This window comes from Rhinolophus ferrumequinum, chromosome 3 (genome assembly GCF_004115265.2).
Source record: "Rhinolophus ferrumequinum isolate MPI-CBG mRhiFer1 chromosome 3, mRhiFer1_v1.p, whole genome shotgun sequence".
Classification (NCBI taxonomy): domain Eukaryota; kingdom Metazoa; phylum Chordata; class Mammalia; order Chiroptera; family Rhinolophidae; genus Rhinolophus; species Rhinolophus ferrumequinum.
In genome coordinates, this window is record NC_046286.1 from 85,179,805 (window position 1) to 85,199,658 (window position 19,854).

Below are 19,854 nucleotides of genomic sequence, written 5' to 3' on the forward strand. Positions count from 1 at the left end.
AATGAATTAATATGTGTAAAGCCCTTAGATCTATGTCTAGCAAATAGTAAGCACTCAGTAATGTTATATATTATTAGAAAGGCAGTAGTAAGAAGAGACAATAAGGAGTGGATTTGTAAGTTATTGTACTATGTAATTATGTCATTATTTATATTGGAGTTATTTTCAGCTATGTGTCTATTAAACATAATTCTGTCATTTAGTAACGAAGCAAGAAATCAAGTTGTTACCATAGTACTTATATTTTATTTATTTCTTGTGATTGATTTCTTCTAGGATGTATCTCAGGCTTTGAGATAATATATGAGGTTGCCCCTGACATATATTAGTTTTAAAAAGGAGCATGAAACTGGAATGGGGCCACTTGAATTATGTGGTCAGAGTTAGTTGCAGTTGATGTTCTATCATATCTATCTGTCATACCTATCGATCTATCAATCATAAATATATTTATTTATTTCTACTTTCTTATATTGCAGCTAACCTATGAAAAGTTTAAGATCCTAAGATCCTTTGCAGATTTAACCATATAAGCTTCATAATCCTTTTGAGGCAGGGAAAGCGACATTAATTCAAGTTTAGAATGATAGCCTACCAATCCTGCACTGCTTTTCTTCCCTCTCTCTGTTCTCCCTCCACTACTTAAATCATTGCTGCAGAACAGAGGGAGCTCCTCAGCTAGAGATGTCACCCAGAAGCAACAAGAGGGACTGGGGAAGGCCATCTCCAGTTGTCTTGTAGGCTGCTGTCATTCCTCTCCCGTGGGACCTTGGGGAAAAAAACATAGGGCAAAATGAGGCTGACAGGAGAAAGCAAAGAGGTGGTTGGGACCAGGAAAAGAAGAAAATAGGGGGAGATAGCAATTCTTCATTACTGTTTCCTGTGCAGTCTCAAGTGGACTTATCTATGGTCTAGACCACACTGAAAATGTGAAGGTCACGATAACAGAGACATCTGCAGTAAACATCTAACTGTAAAATGTTTATCTTGATCTCCTTTGGGTTTTAATAATAATCCAGGACCTAAGAGAGGAACTATAGGTAAGTGTCAGTAGGATGGCAAAATAACCAAAGCACCTCTAAGGGACGAACAGGAATGTGGGGTGTTCTAGTGACTCAGCTAGTTCTCCTCAGCTCGTTCGCTGGGCACCGTCTTGCCTTCATTTCAGGGGACCCACCTAACCAATGCCCCTTTTCCCACCTTTAACAGAGGATGAGGTTGAAGGAGCAGAGACCTACTTGCCTTAGTTCTCACCCTAAATACACTCTTGACTCTGGTGAGTCAACAGAAGAGGCAAAGTAATTCTGGGATTTCAGACATGCCTCTGATGCTGTCTGTTTACTTCTGCTGAGGGGTTATCTAGCCTCAGAAAGAGATTAACTCGCATGTACTCACTCACCTGCCTTTAACATAAACTTTGAGGAATATTTACTGGCAGGAAAATTTGTTCGTGAAGTGCTAAGGGCTGAAGCGTGTAATAAATATTGTGTACTGTATGATCTCTACTTGTGAGCCAAACCAAATTAATCATATATACATCACATGTGCATAGGGAGACTTAACCGACTTCAACCATGGCTGCCGCCCCTGGTGGGGAAGGAGTATGGAGTTTGCTATACACATACGTATGAATGTGTGTGTGTGTGTGTGTGTGTGTGTGTGTGTGTATCTTTTTATTCCTTCTGTCAATAAAAGTCATGTTTAGTTTTTAAAATAAGAATGACACTAACCCCAAATTCCACAGCAACTAAGTCCGGGAGCCTCCACAGATATCCCTTAGAAGCCTGTTTGCATCAATGTGAAGATATCTGGGAAATAACATAGTCCTCATTTTCTTTTGCCTTCCATTGTGGTCTCTTCATGTTTTGTACAGAAATCATGGAGTAGCAGTCTACTCCTTCCCTAACAAGGTTTCTGGAATGTGGATGACTGAACAATCTAGAAAAGGCGAGGTTCCTCCTCCCCACACTTCCATGTGCCAATCAGCTTCCTGTACAAACCACCAGTCCCCCAGCTTCCTGCCAGCATCCTCTTAGCAGGAAGAGAAAAATGGGCTGAACTCCTAACACTTGGAGAAATACCCAGGTCCCTACCAAGCTGCCCATCATTTCAGCGGAAGTGTTGAGTGGTGGTCGTCGCGTGTGTGCTGGAAGAATCTGTCCTTAGTATGTGTCATGTTCTAGCCTAACTATTTTCAATCAGGAATGTCACAGAGTTAGGTCAGCATTCAGGCTTTTCCCTTCCTTGCCTTTCTATGACTGACAGCCTATATACTTGTTGTAATAACTTTTTCTTTGCAAAGCTAACTTTAAAACGGACAAAAGGAACAGTTACACTTACACAAGAGAAAGTGAGGAAACTTCAGGCTGGTTCCTGTGTTTGCTCATTAACTGACATTATTTGGGCCCTTTCTGAAGAAGGAGAGAAACAGCAGGACACAGTATAATTTAAACAACAGTGACAAGGAGCTGGTCAAAGCCAGAAAATCCTAAGTGGGGTGGAACAAAGTGTGGGAAACTCTTTCTAGAATTTCACTGATTAACCATTGATTAAAATAACAGAAGTCTATTTTTCCCTCTCTCAGGGCCCCCTTTATTCACCATCTGAATGTGAAAAGTAAGAAACCCAACTTACCTAAACTTTACACTGTGCTAATTGTGTGTGAGATGCTGTCATTTGAGAGTGTAACCTCAAATCTCGTCTGAAGAACCTGGTGCAGAGCAAGTGCCTCGTCACCTTCTCTATCCTTTGAGGAGCTTGTGAGCATCACAACAGTGGATTCTTTCATTCTCACTGTTTGTTTTAGGGAGGTATATGGCATTTGTTGTTTGGTCTCATCTTCCTCCACTGCACCAGCAGGGGTTCCTCCCCTCCCCATTATCTTTAGGGGGCACATTTCCATGTCAAAGACCTCTCTGGAGAGAAAGCCTCTTTCTTCTTCCACCCCCTGCCTCTCTGTGCCTGACTCACCTTAACTCCAACTTTCCCAGCCCTACTCCACTTGAGCAATAGCAGGGAGCACAACCTTATTTAGAAATCAAAACCACAGAAATAACTCGCTACTTTCTGTGAAGGATAAGAGCAGTTTAATTGCCCTTGAAAAGACCAACTTGTTGTAAGAAAGATCACTATCTCTTGCAGGTAAATATAGACATAAGAAACATTCTTCAGTGAAACTGTGGCTTTTCCTTAAGAAAAATGGAAATGCTAAAACCATTATACACAGCTAGGAAAATCCATGATAGGCTAATTTACAAGAATTTATAAGGGGGTTGTGAATATAGTTGAACTTGTCTTGCATGGATAGACTACCTCCTGACATACTCATCCAATAGAACTAATGGATAATTCAATGAACACAAAGAGGTTCTCCGTGTTCCTACTATGTTCCTGCTCTGCGAGGGTTGGGAGATCTTGAAAGCCATCGCTGTACTTGCACTTAGGAATCCCAGTTAAAAACATAGGAAATGATTCTCCCTGGGAGGTTGGAAGGGGCGCAAAGTTTTATTACGTCAAAACATGCATTTTGGGATATTGATTTTAAGCTGGTTATTAAGTATCAAAAGACTAAAAAAAAAAAAAAAAAAAAAAAAAAACCTTTGACCCCCTGCCTTTACCTGCCTAAAGGGATCAGGTAGAGAAACCTGCTTCAAGGTGGGAAATGTCACTGACCGTGGCAGACAGGGAGAAAGCTAGCAAAGCCTGCTTGTGGAACTTCCCTCTGTGTTCCATTGTTTATGGGTGGCCCAGCAAGAATTTTTTTGGCTCCTGTTGATCTTTCTTATCTACCTATAAACTGTCTGCTGTCCCTTAGAAATCCCAGACCCCTGTCTCCTTCTCCTTTGTCCAAAATGGCATATAAACCTCGACGGCCTGATGCCTCCTTGGATCTCATATACTTATGGCACACCCACAGGTACATCTGTAATATGTTTTGGATATTTTCTCCTGTTAATCTGTGTCATATTAATGTATTACCCCAGCTAGAAGAACTTAGAAGGTGGAGGAAAAATACTCTTGTGCCCTCACAAGGTCAATCTAGGACATTTATTTCAGATACTAAGGGGACATACGGAAGTACATATAACATTGGTTTCTCATATCCTGTGAATACACACACACACACACACACACACACACACACACACATACATATATATGTTACATTATAGTTGACATTCCATTATTATTCAGTTTTCAGCTTCAGGGTGTACTGTGCAGTGATCAGGTGTCTACACCATCCTTGAAGTGGTCTGCCTAATAAGACAAGTGTCCATCGGATACCCTACAAAATCTTTACAACATTATTGATTATATTCCCTAAACTGATGTGGAGTACAGCATAGGGAATAGAGTCAATGGAATTATAACTGCTACATATGATGTCAGAGGGGTAGTAGATTTGGGGAGGGGCGTTATCACTTTGTGAGGGGGGTACATGTCGAACTATTACGTCATTTTGTACACCTGACACTAAGAGAAAAAAGGATTAAAAAAAAGATAAAATAATTTTCAGATAGTTTAAAGGTCTAGCAGTGGATATAGCACATATTAATTTTCTATTGCTATGTAAAAAATTACCACAAATTTAGTGCCTCAAACCAACACCCCTTTATTAGCTGCCAGTTCTATAATTCAACAGTCTGGGTGTGGCTCAGCTTGTCCTCCGCTCAGGGCCACACACTCAAGGTGTTGGCTGAGTTGAATTTTCATCTGGAGCCTTGGAGTACTCCTCCAAGCTCACTCAGTTCTGGGCATAAGTAGGACTGACCCCCGGCCCCCATCCCACATACACACCACGTTTTTTTTGTTTGTTTGTTTTTTTGTTTTTTGCTGGCTGCCAGGAACTATTTTCAGCTCCTAGAGACCACTCTTAGATTTTTGCCTTGTGTCCCCCCGTCCCTCCCCCACCATCTTCAAAGGCCAGCATCAGAGAATTTCCCTTGTGTCAAATCCATCTCACGTTTCAAATCTTTCACCATGAGGACCCGGTCCCCTTTTATAGCCTCATTGATGAGGTCATATTAGGTCCAACTGTGACATATGATATGACCTAAGCAGGAGAGTGAGTGTCCCACCCATATTTACAGGTCTTTCCCACACACAAGAGGGAGGGATTATACAGGAGTGTGGGTCACTGTGAGTCATGTGAGCATTCCGCCTACCCCAACACTCTCTGAAGAGGATAAATTCCACTTGAAAGATATAAAATGTTACTTAGATGCATCGTAGGGAGAGAAAACTGCTGTACCATAGTATGTGCTTAGTGTATGGTAGATGCTCAGTTTTTTTTAATATCTGAGAAATATGTATAGCCTGAAAGCACAATAGTAGATTGAACTGCATTAATCAAAACTTCATTCAAATAAGGAAACACTTTTGATCCATAATTTGCATAGTTTGTTAAGTTTCTGGATAGGGGAAAGCAAACTCCAGAAGGCAGCATTAAGGGAAGGTTGGGGATTTACACATCTAGGCATTTGCAGACATTCTTGGGGAAGAGTCAGGAGATCTGAGTTATGGAATAAAGCCCAATGAGGAACCACAGCAGGTAGCTTTGGATCAAAGGCAAGAACATAGGATCAGGCACAAGTTTCTCAGTGTTTTCTTATTCACTGAGATGCTTGAAAAAAATCCATTTATTCACGTGGGTTACTAAAATTCCATTCAATCTATAACTCCCTTTGCAAGAGTTGATGAGCTTCTATAAATAATGTGTTACTACCAGGCAACTAAGGAGGTAGACCTACCACAATACCACAGATTCAACTGCCAGTCATGTTGACAGTACCTACCAGTGTCTCATGGAAAGTGTTTCTCTGGAATCACTTAATAAAAACAAAAATAGAGGCCCTTTCTGATTGCATAAGTCCTTCTTTTGAAGCAACTTCAGAGCTTTATGGACAGATCTGTTTAGAGCTGCTCCCATTCCTGTTTCACAAATGGAAATAAGCTGAGGTATTCTGAAGGAAACTGACTTGCCCAAGGTCTTAGTAAATCAGCTGAACAGGAAAGTTAATGCAATATCCCCAAAATAGTATTAAAAATGGAGATAATGAGGCTTTGTTGATACTGTAAATTGATGTCTGCATTTCTAATTTGGACATTCATTTGATACATTTCATTACAAATTGTTTCATTGCTCTCAAAATTCTCTAGTACTAAAATCTTTGCAACCATGCCCTAGATGGAAATTCTGGATATTTTATAAAGGAACTTGTTGAAGATTCAGGATAAAGTCTGACTGAGGTTGTAAGTTTGGAGATTATTAGGGTTAAACGTTTGTATGTAATTGCTAAATGCACAATTGAATTACTTGACTGGAGTGACCAAGACTGATTATTTCAATGTTAGGCACAAAGTATTAGGGACTTCCTCTGAAGTTCTTGGGAAAGAATATTCAAGACATTGTTTGTTACTACTTATAGAAAGTCCAGTTCTAACTAGGTTTAGAAACTCTTAGCCACAGCTTACCACACTCTTAGCTGTTAAAAGAGAAGTCAGAGAGACACTAAGTAGAGAAGCACGACTTATATAACTGAAGGAAATGCAAGTGTAGTCCTAGTAAAATTTCAGTTCACTATGGTTAAAGTTCTAATGAAGAGTAAACAAAGTTACATCTTGTTATGTAAGAATAAAAGATAAGTGTAGGGTAGGACTTGGACATCTACAGCCTGTATCTGATAACAGAGTTTTACAATGTTTTTCTCATTCTAATGGTGGTGGCTGATTTCTACTGGAATGTCACTTATGTAGATAGAGATGTTTGGGCAAGGTGAATTCCATGACACATTAATACAACAGGAATGTATTTTGGGAATAATGTCCTAAAAACTGACTACAAGTGACATGGTTGTTAGTTGTTTGGGAGGTAAACTCCCAAACTATGAGTTTGCATGTTTTGATAACAAATTGTTATTAAACTGGAACATTTTGGGTATTTTCCTACAACAAACATTTTAAAAATGGTAGTTTTAAATTAGGAAACAACAGCAAAGTATCTAGAGAGACAGAATACGCCAAAGGAAACCCACAAACCACAAGCTAAGACATTGTTACTTTGTGGACTGACCATGACAAAATGCTTACTACTCACTACTACGTACTACTACTCTTCGTACTCTCTTCGTTCTACTCTTACTGCTCTTTCCCAGTTTCCCCTCACAAGGGCTGCTTTCAGCTCAATACTAAATGTTATTGACATAGAAAACTCCGGGCACTAAAAATGTATCTACTCTGTCTTCCTAGGTTTTATTTTTCTTCCTTTCTTCCTAGTTTTTGTTTTTCTTCCTCGTCTACTGTAATTCTATGTGAGAAATGAGAAGTAAATGTGACTCTAAATTTTTGAAAACCAGAGGCTAGCATCTGAATAAAAACTACCTATTAAAAGATGGTGCCAAAACCTGATGGCTTTTGCTATCTTTTTTGATGTTGTCATGAGGAGCATGAGTTAATGAAACAGCGCATAGCTACCCAAGCAGGTCTCTCCTTGCTTAGAAAGGAAAATGCAAATAAGAGAGTATTACTGGGCAATATTGCCACTTTGGCAGAGGCATTGAAACTACTGGCATTGTGCCAGGGTTTTAGGGTTCTTGGTGGGGGAAGCAGGAGCTGAGGAGCAGGAAAACAGCCAAATCATGTGCAGTTCTCTTTTATCGTCTTAATCATCTACCACACGTGGAATGGCTGGGTGAATAAAGTAAAAAAGTTGTTCTGTCTCATCAGTTTTAAGTCGCATGGACGGTATCCTGGAACGAACAAGCATCTAAAATTTAGACTCTATCTTTTCAATGTTCTAGAGAATATCTACAATGCAATTGTTTAGAAAATCTTCGTGAAATTATCCTAAGTGTGAGCTGTTTGGCATAATAGATATAGATGTATGGCTTGGATCAGATGTAATACACTTTGTGAGGAGTGCATTTTTCCAAGATTGACATACAGCGATTTCCTTCCTGTTATGTAGGTCTTAGTATATATGTCATCACCCTAGCGAGGTCTTTTCTGACCACCCTACCCAGTTGCTCTGTAAGACATGTTTTATTTGTACCAGAGTGCTAGTCACTGACTGCTGTTTTCTGTTTTGTGTTTTGTTTGTGGTCTGTCTCCCTGCCTCTCACTTGAATTTCGGGTTCTATGAAGCAGCAACTTTATTTGGTTCATTACTGTTTGCCTGTGTCTAGAACATGTAAAGCCAATGGGAGGTTTGCAATAAATGCTTATGGAATGAAAGGCTGAGTAAATGAAAGAGCGATACAGTATATTCTGCCAGTATTGAATTCTTGGTTTGCCAAGGATCCTTAATTTGTTCTTAATATTCTGCCTTTCACACTCTTCCTGTTCACCAGTGATGTTAAAATGAATATTGTTGCCAGTGTGTGGGGATTTACATGAAGCTTTTAATATAAGCTTGGAAAGGCTTTCTCTAAAAGGAAAATAAGATTATCAGAGAATTTCCTTTGAAGATAAACAAATAATGGATAAAAACTGAGAAATGAAGTTACCTTCAAAAGAGAATGGCTCTTAGGCCTGTAAGATTTGATTGATAACAGATATAATGTATTATCGTATCTTTAGAAAAAAACACAAGACAAGTAAAAGCATTGGTTAGCCATGAAAACATAAAAAAGGAGTCTCAGATGCTAACTTGCCAGTGACTGTCTGCATATCTAAGTACAGGTATTGCCTGCTTTTCGAAAGTTTGCTTTCCACCATTTCACTTTTATGAAAGCCCTCCATTGGTACCTGTTTTCACTAAGCGAAAGAAATCGGAGGAAGATTTTCACTTTTACGCCCAAAGGCGAAAAGCCATTATAATATTCCGCGTTGGTTTGCAGCAACTATTATAGAGGCAGCAGCACCCCAAGGGACAAATGTGGCCCTGCCACACTCCTTCCCCCTGCCATACCTCACTCAGCACCTCAGTATCAAGCATCCATAGCTTTGAACTGTGTCTGTGAGCATCTGTCCTTTATCTCCGTTTGTTTTGTGCATCCATTAGCAAGATGTGTCCTAAGATAATCAGCGAAACCTAAGAGAGCTTGGAAGGGTGTTACGCTTAGAGTAAAACTACACGTAATAAAGAGTATTTGTTATGATTTGGTAGGTTCTTTTTTTGAGTCTGGAAAGGCTAAAATATTTAAGTGTCAATTAATGGTAATTGCTTCTTCGCTTTATGCCATTTAGGCTTAAGAAAGGTTTCATAGGAAGGCTCTGCTTTCAGATAGTAGGGGAAACCTCTGCTGTGCATCCTGGGAGAGGAGACTTTAGCAAACGGGCTTCTGTTCTGCAAGATGGTTCCACCTGGCCACCTCAGCCTGATGCCATTACGTATTTTGCTTCCTTAACGCCCTTTGTACTGCTTCCCAGGCCCACAAGCAGACTTTCAATGTGATTTGGCTTCCCAAAGACATGGGCCTGCCGCAGGAGATGTACTACTGGTATGGACCTGAAGTGCTTTAGGCCCTGTGATAGTCGTTGTTCAACTCACATAGTGAATAAATTGGCATTGGGTCTCTATGTCTACCCGCTGAGCTTGTTAAGTGTGAGTTGTCCCTGAAAGAGATGTGCTGACAATTCATGTATCTGAGCCGACTGGGTTCCTGGCCATGATCTGACCCCCGGTAAACTCACCAGGATGATGAATGAAGACCTTGTGAGGGAGGCACAAATGCTGAGCCAAAAGTTTTGTTTGGATTTTTACATTAATGTTTATCTACAGTCAATGAAACAGGTTGATTACTTGAGTGCAGTGTCCTGAAACTTTCTATCCCAAAGGAACTGGTATATGTGACGTCCAAGGCACCATACCTATCTCTCAGCACAAGAGAGGGGAAAAGAATTCTGGGGACGGGTATTTAGAAATTCAGATCTCAGGCTCATTAGTCATTTTACAGCTTTTCCCTGGGGCAGGTCTTAACAAGAAGATAAGGGAAAAGGGGTAATTTTTTTTTTTTCCTTCTTCAAGGGATGCCTCCCTTTTCTTTAAAGCTGAGTTGGAGCTCTCGCTGCCCACCTGGATGTTCACAGTCGAGTTCCTCAGCAGGGCCTCTGTACCCAGGAGCCCAGATGGAGCCTGAGAAACCTCTGGATCCAGCCTCTGTTTGTGTTTGGCTGCATACAAATATGACCAGACTTTGCAAAAGGGTCAGCGTAGTGACATATGTTTTTGGCATCTCCAGTCTCTGTTTTCCTTTTTACCAGAGATGGCGTCCCTCCTGATTTCAGCTACCTCTTTATACTGCCATTGATATTTTGTCAAATCTCATTCACATTGGTACCTTGCTTCTCCTGGACTCCTTTTATTTGAAAGGATGTTTTTCTTTCATTTACTACAGGAACCAAAGAGCAAGTGATAAGGAAAGGGATGCCATGTATTTGTGTCTGAACTCATGCTCTGGTTTGGTGTATGTTAAAGTAAGAGCAGATCTAAGTGTCTTTCACGAAGCGGTTAAGAATATTGCTTGAATTCAGGAAAAGCTGGTTTCAAAGCCTTGGTTTGCCACTCATTACGTGCTTGGTTGGGGGCATGTTTTTGAGCCTCAGTTGTTTTCATCTGCTACATGACCATACTAACTACTTTGGAAGGTGATTGTGACGATTGAACAAAATAACATATTTAGGGCTTAGCACGATCCCTGGCACCTAGCAAGTTCCTAATATACACTATTGTTTTATCATCCCTGTCCTCACCTTGAGATTCCTTTCAGTTCCCCTCAGAAGGAAAATCCCTGCTAACCCTCGCCCAGTGTGGACAGCTCTTGGGGACTGACCCTTTATCTTCTTGCCTCACTCTTTGCTATTCCCGTAGCCCTGTTCCATCTCACCCTGTACCCCTACCTGTAAGAAGCCAAAGCCCCTTTTCATAGCCACTCCACCCAGAGAACAATACAGTTACAATTCTGTTGTGACCCCTTAACTCAGCAGAGAAGCCAAGGGCTTATGGTTTAGAGTTTCTGTAGACTTGAGGCCTTAGGATGGAGTTTGGGGACAAAGACCAGGAGGCAGTGTGCAGGGATGGTTCTGATGAAGGGCAGAGTCTGACAGTGTGAGAATTGGGGAGACAGCAGGGCAGGAGTGGAACCCGCAAGTATCAGTGCTAGATGCTGGCGGCTGGGAGTGAGACTTAAGAGAACCCAGGATGCTTGCTGGCAGAGACCATGCTGCCATTTTCCCCATGTCTCCAGCACCTAGCATAGTGTTGGGCATCCAAACGGCCCTCAAATGTAGTTGGATAATAATTATTGGGGGTGGGGGGAGGTGAGGGGTTAACATCTAGGAACTGTGTTGTTTAAATTGTGTGTGATTGGGAAACTGTTGGTTTGCCTGAAAACTGATTATACTCTCTCTTAAAGGAGCTTAAAAACTACACATATTACTTTGGCTATGTAAAAATTAGGTATGAAATGGCATTTATGTGAGCTACTTGGGGTTTATTAACACATAGCACATAATACTCATATGACCTTGTAATTACATTTGTATCAGATTAACTTTGTTGTAAATTTTATTTGATTGCAATAGCCAACTCTACATGTGCTGAAGATACATTTACAGAATATGAGGCTTAATCCCTAAGTAACAACAGAAGCCCTTCTCAGTTCTTTAAAGTCATATCTCATAAGCTCAGACTTCATAGAATGTAGCACATGTCCCAAATTTGTTCACTCACAAATTTGAAATGAAAATAAAGAAGAGAAAGCACATTTCTTAGAACTAAGGGTAGGCCAAGAGTGCCAGAATAACAAACAGTCAGTGGAGAACATTCTGCACAACTCATTCCTGGGAAATGAAGAATATGAGACACTAGGGGAAACCCAGTGGCCCCATTGAAGGGGAGAAGAAGCAGCAAGAAGGGGAATGAATGATAGCACCTTGACACCTGGAAGGCATCTCAACCCATTTTTCTCTTCTTACTACAAATGTAATTATATAAAAATCTTACTAAAGAAAAGTGGATTTACATGGCACCCTAGCTGTACCCTAAATTTAGAGTAACAAAGCTTGAGCTACTTAATGATCGAGACTCCCCGGCCCCCCCCCCACCCCAAAAGAGTCAAAGGAAGAATAAAAATTAGACTGATGAAATTCACTTTGTACTTGAATAGCATTTGTCTTTTTGGCCTCCAAACACTTGTTTGTAAACATAGTCTGAGTTTTGCTGAATCTTTTTCTTCTAGTTAATATCAAAGCTTCCCACATTGAATCACGTACCAAGCTCCGCACATTAAAAAACAAATGTTTTTTCAATAGTTCTCAAATCTTCTATTTTAGGACAAGTTTAATAATAGGGCATCTCAGGGAAAGCATCCATATGTAAGAAATTTATTAAGGAAGTGCTTCTAAGAGAAGCAGGTAGGGAGTAAGAGAAGTGAGACAGGGAAGGGTGTGGTTTCAGCCCGATCCCATGGGGAACTATGAAGTTTAACTTATACGCTGGGATGTGTCCCAAGCAGAATCAAAGCAATTAGGCTTTTCATTTATGTTTTATAATCACTGGCCAAGGACTGAGGGATTAATGGTGGTGGGGGGTGGTACTCTGTGGAGAGTGAACTTTTAGTCACTTTGAGCCTCTAGGCCTGTGAGCAAAGCCCCTCCAGTGGCCAAGCAGTGTCTCCAATGGAGAAGCACAGGTGTGGGGGAATGTGGACATTCAAGTCCAAGTTCAGCTGGAGGAGGGGTGCACAGAAAATGTTAGCTCAGACGCCGGATGTTCTGAGTGGACACAGGGAAAGTCCATGACCTCTTCCTGATTCCTCCCCCCGCCCACTGTCCATCTTTAGTTCATGCACCCATCATTATTTCTCTTCTGGATTACTAACCTGTAATCTCTGATCCATGCAGGCCTCCTTTGGTAAATTCTTGTTGTAGTCAGAAGTCTTTCTGAATTGCAGATTTGGTAGTGCTGTTCGCGTGCTTAAAACCCTTCGGCTATTGCCTGAAGTCCAAGCTCCTGAGCATGACTTGCCAGGCACTTTTGATCTGACCTCTGACCCCAAACTACTAGGGCTACAATCATGCAGCCATTGGTATTACTTGCTGCTCTTGACATCTGGGATTTTGTAAAGCTATTCCCACTGCCTGGAAAGACCTTCATCTGTCGTCTAACCTGGTTCACTGCTACTCTTCTTTGAAGATCCAGCCCGATCTTCAAGGCCTCTGGCTTCCCATTACACCTTTTTGGCTCACACTGTTGTAGTATTTGCCACATTTTATTTTCCCAGCAGACTGTGAACCTCTTTAAGAAATCCCTGTGCCCTGTTCATCTCTGCATCTCATCATTCTTGGATTCTAATAGAAAATAAGGTAAAATAAAGGAGTGGGGATCTCTCTCTTCAGGTATCCACAGAATGGGATACCTGTAAGCTTCAAGAGCCTCATTCTTTATGTGTTAGATCATGAGGGCAAGGCCTAAGGTTGGTCACCGCTATGTGCCAGATAATGGGCTTGATATACATTGTCATATGTAGGCCTCTCACATGAGGAATGAGGTGGATATTGTGCAAGCCACAGATGATCACGTTGAGATAGATCTCTTGAGATTGGAGGGTCCCATTCTATTTTCAGAGATTTTCTGACATCCTAATGATTAAAACTTTCAGAAAAAAATGTAAATCCCAAGTTCACTTTGACCTGCATCTATACTAAAAGTGGCAGAGATATATATATTTAAACCAATTAAACCTGTATTGTTGAAGGCCTTGGTCTTCCAAGCAAAGACTTGACATGGTATATTAGGTCTTAGACATGCAAAGATGACTATTACGTGGAATCTGATTGTTATGGGCTGAATGGTGCCCCCCTCCATTCATGTTGCAGTCCTAACCCTCAGTATTTCAGAATGGGACCTTATTTGGAAATAGGGTCACTGCAGATGTTATTAGTTATGATGAGGTCATACTGGAGTAGGGTGGATCCCTAATCCAGTACAACTGGTGTCCTTATAAAAAGAGTGCCATATGAAAAGATATACATACATACAGGTAGAATACCACGGGAATATGGAGGCAGAGATAGGGGTGAAATATCTACAAGCCAAGGAATACCAAAGATTGCTAAGAGAAACTGGAAGAGAAGCATGGAACAGACTGATCTCTCTCTTTCTGTATGGTGGTTATGGCATTCACAGATAACGCAAATATTACTCCCTATTTCCTCTTAATAATTTTTGGTGGGAGCTGTTCAAAGAGGCTGTAGTAGATATGAAAGCAAGCAGGTGGCTTTGGGTCCTGACAGTAGACTGGGGTAAACAGCTTGTTATCTTGCACCAATGGGTCTCATTCCATTTCCATCCCTCACTCTTTTGTAGCAAACCCTTTGTTCTCTCCTTTTTTTTTTCCTTTGAGTAAATATGTTTACTACCCAGAAGAGAACAGGAAAGGAATAGACCAGTTGCCTGGAGGCAGATGGTGCCATGTTAACAGATGACACACAGAAAGCAGAACTTAGCTCCTAACTTCCTTTTACATTCTCTAGCAAGGCTCTTCAAAATAAATAGAATGAAATAAACATCATTAAGAGGAAATTGAAACACAAGTCAATGGAAGAGATAGTAAAAGAATCTCTGGGTGATTTAAATGATTTCATGTCTTCAGATTCAAGTGAATGACATCCAAATAATGAAAGAATTTGCAGAAATGACCAAAAAACCACCGAGGAGAAATTATTTTCAGGGTTTTTTTTTTTTTTTTTTTTTTAACAAATTCTGGATCATATAAAATCCAGATGACTGATGCTTGGATAAAGACAGATATTGCTCTCATATTAAATGTGTGTGTGTATATATATATATATATATATATATATATATATATATATAAATATATATATATATAATATAACTCACGGATAATACATGTTCATATTGATTCCCTGCAAACTTTTTTGTTGTTTTATTTTACCTATCCTCATACAAACATACAAAAGAATAGGCAGAGAAAATGATGAAGGAGAGAGTTTTAGAGACAGAGAAAGGGGGAGGGAGAATAAAGTAGGAAAGACAAAGAAGGGAAATGGTAAGTTCATTAGCTTTATGAAATTACCTTAAGTTTACAGAGTACACACAACTCAATTTGCCTGTAGTTGTGACCTCAATAATCCTGCAAAATTTCAGGACAGGCTATTAAATCAACATGATGTATGCCTTGACAAAATAAAGGAGATGACTAATAAGAACCAGAGAAGGTTAATTAAGAAAAAGTCATGCTAAACTTGGAGCTTCCTTCCTTTCCAATTTCCTTTGGAGCTCCTTCCTTTCCAATTTCCTTTGCCTGTGTTTTCTCATTTCCCCGGAGTGGAATCTACTCTCATTTCACCCAAAGACGCAGCACCGCCCACACCAACACAGAACGTGACAGTCTCCAAATTCTACACATTGTTCCCCGGAAGTGTATCCTGTCAGGAGATCAGGCAGGGCTGGTGGTGGTCTCCCTGTTAGTCCCTGGGTTGTATTTCCTGTTTTCCAAGTTTCTCCTTCTAATGCCTCCTTTCTTTGTTTTCTGTCCTCTCTGTACCCACAAATTCTGAGCTTCTGAGGTCCACTCTCTCTTTTTTGCTATTCTGAGAATCTTCCTAGTACTTTTGCCCATCTAAGAACTGACTTCTGACTTGCTTTTGTCACTTGATTCCTCTTGGGTCTGTATCCTTGATTGATGGGTGGGACCAGGAAAGCTCTGAGCAGCCCACCCTCAAATACAGACTGTCTTCAAGGACTTCACCTGTTTTGGATTCTCATTCTCCTCTCCCCCACTGGGAGCATTTCTGCTTCTTGAACTGTGTCATTGTTATTCTTTTATTCTATACTAATTAGACACTAACTCTTAGAAACACATTATTGCCCTAGGGTTAAGAGCACAGGGATTCAGAATAAGATTGGCTGAGATTTTTATGTCTAAAAAATGTAAATCAGATCATCTCTCTCTTTCTCTTGCTTCTTGAAAACTCCCAGAAGTTTCTCATCACACTTCGAATAAAATCTCAGTTTTTTACTGTGACCTGCAAAGATCAGCATAATCTGGCCTCTGACTACCACTTTTCTTAAGCCAACTTTGGTCCTGTCTCAGGACTTTTGCATGCGCTTGCTCTCTTCCCTCTGATCTTCACATGTCTGGATCTTTCTCTTTATGCAAGTTTCAGCTTAAATTTCACCTCTCGCGCAAATCCTTCCCAACTACCCTGTTTAAGTCAGCCCTCTTCTCTCCACCAGTCACTCTCTGTCTGTATTGTGCTTGTTTGCCTTCCTGACACTTAATGCTCTGTATAATTATGTTCTGAATTTATTTGGTTTCCTTGTTTATTTCCCTTTCCTTGACCCCCAGAATATAAGCTTCATGAGAAGAGGGACCCTAGACCTAGCACCTGGACGGCTCTTGGTATATGGTGGGTGCTCAGTAAACATGTGAATGAATCAGTCAATCAATCCTTGCTCCATACTTTCTGACTACATAGCCATGGACTAGTTGTTTCCATGGGGCTTTAGTCCCTTATCTTTACAATGTGGTTAGCAATTCCCATCTCTTCGGGATTTTTTGAGAGTGGAATGAGGCATACAGAGTGAAGGTGTCTAGAGCAGAAAGGGAAGTAGAAAAGGCACACAGTAACTCCCAGTTGGGATTATTATGATGTGCTTGTCTCTGAGAAAGGCCATGGGAAACACAGATGATTCTAACACAGCCCTTTTCCCTAAACGCGCGGTTGCTTTGTCTGAACAAAGATTAGAGATGTTGCATGTCCCGGACACCACGCCTCCTCCTCTGCCCTCTGAACCTTTTCTGAGAGCCAGACCATCCCCAGGGCCTGTCACACCCAGTGGTTGGGCCACGTTCTTGGGCCTGATTATCCACATTGCCTTGTCTTATTGTGAACACACAGCCCAGGTGCACGGACAATCCCTGGGATTACAAAACTAACCTAATTCCCTTTTATGGATGGAACTATTAGACAAGTATTTCTAGGTATATCATAGAGACTCAGTAACTCTGGATTTCAGTAGAGACTATCACAGATTTTTATGTTTTTTTTTTTGGATAAATATAATAGATATGGGGTTATGCCTCTTTGAAATTAATGGCTATTTAATTAGCTACACCTAGACACTTCCCCATATTTTCTAAGATCCAATAGCACTCTTAAGATCACACATTATAATGAAGATTCACAGAAGACTGAATTTCCAAATTAAGAGGTCTGTAGAGTCAGTTTTGGTCATGCAGGGGGTGTCTAAATTCATTCACTTTCCTATCAGTCAGTCTCTGTCACATTATCTTGGAGGGTGCTCGGCCCCTGAGCTCTAGAATCTCTATCTGTTAATTAATTGAACACAGTAAGAAGGCTACAAAATAATGTCTGGAGCATGATACCATTTTAATGAAAAATATATTTCATGTATGGAGGGCACTTCGCAGACAGACAGACATAAGCCAACATGTTAATAGTGGAAGTGAAATTTTAGTCTTTTTTTTTTTTTCCCTGCTTTTCAAACTGTGCTGCTTTGATTACACCTGACTTCTTAAAGTAGAAAACAAAGTTATACAAATGAACTCCATACTTGCAGGAGAGGGGAGGGACAGTCAGTGAGCTTTCTGGATCAGAAAGGTCTTGGCCTGAGCTGATTGAGTCACAGGGTAGCAGCAACTGGGACGTGGACCACGGCCTCTCGAACAGGAATCTGGGCTCCTGGGGTTCCACTGGCACAGGTCTCATTCCCACATTCTCAGAAGCGCCTTTTCAAGTTAGGGTGAAGTAAACTTGGGCTTACTTTGAAGAATGCATTTCTAATAAGTGTAGCTAAGAAAAGAATGGCCATTTTGTTAGACTGTAAGCTCCACGTTCACAGGTGGCCTTTCTCTGATGGAGGTGCTAGACAGAGGATTCCTATACTGGGTGGGGTGTTGGGTGAGATGATGTCTAATGCTTCATTCCAGGCTGGAATCTGTAATGACCAAGCCTGTCACTTTTAATTGGTCATTACTCACAATATCTCCATGAGATGTGTATTATTATTATTATTATTAATTTATTTTTTCTTTCTCAGTCTCCCTACAGACTGTCAAAAATTGCCAATGCTGACTATATTTCAAGTTGTCATAGTGGGATATTGGGAAAAGTTTTCAATTACCAATAATCGCACCTCGGATAAACCTCATTGGCTACGATACTGCCACTGTGCAAAGCTAGATGCATATTGTTTTTTTATCCACAAAGAAACTGATGCACAGACAGGTTAAATAATTTGCTAAATAACCCAGGTCTTGTAAATTTCTGAGCTGGGACTTGAAATTAGATCTGTTTGGCCCCAACTCCCAAGACATTCTATTATGGTTATTTTCTAATACTATGATTCTGTAATCTTTTCCTTGCTTTCTCTCCTCTTCTGCCTATTTCCTCACGTCTTCCCTTTAATTTTCATGACTTAGACAACAGTGGCATCTGGTAATATATTTGGCTTTTATTTAATTCATAATATTGACATTCAAGGGCAGAGAAATAATGGCTGACTCCTGGATAGTAGTACCATTAGTTATTATTCCCATTTTTTGACATAGTTGAAGTTACAATTTTAAAAACCTTTCAATGATAAGTATCTTGAAAAATCTTAAGATTAAGTGTTTATAGATCGCTCTTTTTATGATGAAAACATATAGTATGAGGATTTCAGTAAGAAATGGAGACAATTGAACAGCAAATTGGAAGTAAAAGCACAGGATTCAGTACTGTCCTGATTTTAGGTTCTCCAAATTTCATTTGTTTGCAGTGTATACTTTCTCCTTTTTGTGTGGAATTCTCAATGCTTTGACATTGATTAATCCCAAGTAGTCATTTCCCCGTTATTATCATTCACCAGGCTGTAGCTCCTAATTAGTATGCCTTGATCCTCTGCTATGGTGTAAGTTAAATATAGCTCCCTGGGACATGCACAAGCAGAGCTCCACTGTCAAAGTCCTCCAACGTGGGACTCCCCCACTTTTGAACTATTTTGCTGCAGCAACGAGCTCAAGAGGGGCCGCTGTATGGGAACAGAGCTGAGGAGGATGTGAAGGCTTGGGTGAACTGATCCCATGACAACTTAACATGAAGGCCTTTATCTTTGATTTAACACATTTGTCAACTTGACAGCAAGCTGGGGTTGCAGATTCTTGCTCTTTGAGGCCCTGCAGAAAGAGCCTGGGCATGGAAGTCAAACTCATGGTGGGGCTAATCCAGGTCATGCAATTTACTATACTAGGGTCTTATTTCCCCTGACTGGAACTTTATCATCTCTAAAATGGGTCATAATAACTGTTCCCAGGAGTTTTTAGAACGTTGAACGGTTAATGATACAGAAGCAAGAATGTAGAAATAAACAGGGAAAGAGAAGCAAAAACAATGTGTGAAAACCCCTAAATCAAGGCTCTGCTTCACGAATCTTTGTGTTTGATTTTTACGTTGGTCAAAATATTTATGAAGTATTATGGAGATACAGTCCTAGTCTCAGTATCTTGCCAGGCTCACAAGATCTCTCTTTCAAATTGAGCAGCCTGGTATCAAAGCCAAAAAAAACCTACGGGATTACACATGAAAATTAAAGCCAATGGAAATAAACAAAGGTCCTTAACAAATTGTAATCACTGTTGAATCATAATGTGGGAAACGTATTTTTGTACTTTTTTTTTACAGCCATTCTGTCCTTTAAACTATTGAATTTTATCAAAAGAGCATGACACTTGAAATGCTTTAAATTGAAAAATAACATATTTTTCAAGTATTCACCCTGTCAGTGTCAGATTGGCAATGAGAGTAGTTATTAAAAACCTTAGCTGTGCTTTTAAATATCAAAATGAAGTAAAACATAATTTGCTTCATGAAATAAAGCTAGCT

At 40.3% G+C, this 19,854-nt stretch overlaps 1 non-coding gene across 1 annotated transcript; it reads right to left on the bottom strand.

The window, feature by feature from the left end:
- Positions 1-18,031: 18,031 nt before the first annotated feature.
- LOC117020936 (U4 spliceosomal RNA) lies at positions 18,032-18,172 on the bottom strand. The gene has a single exon (XR_004422764.1). It is a non-coding gene; the product is annotated as a U4 spliceosomal RNA (small nuclear RNA).
- Between the last annotated feature and the right edge of the window lie 1,682 nt (positions 18,173-19,854).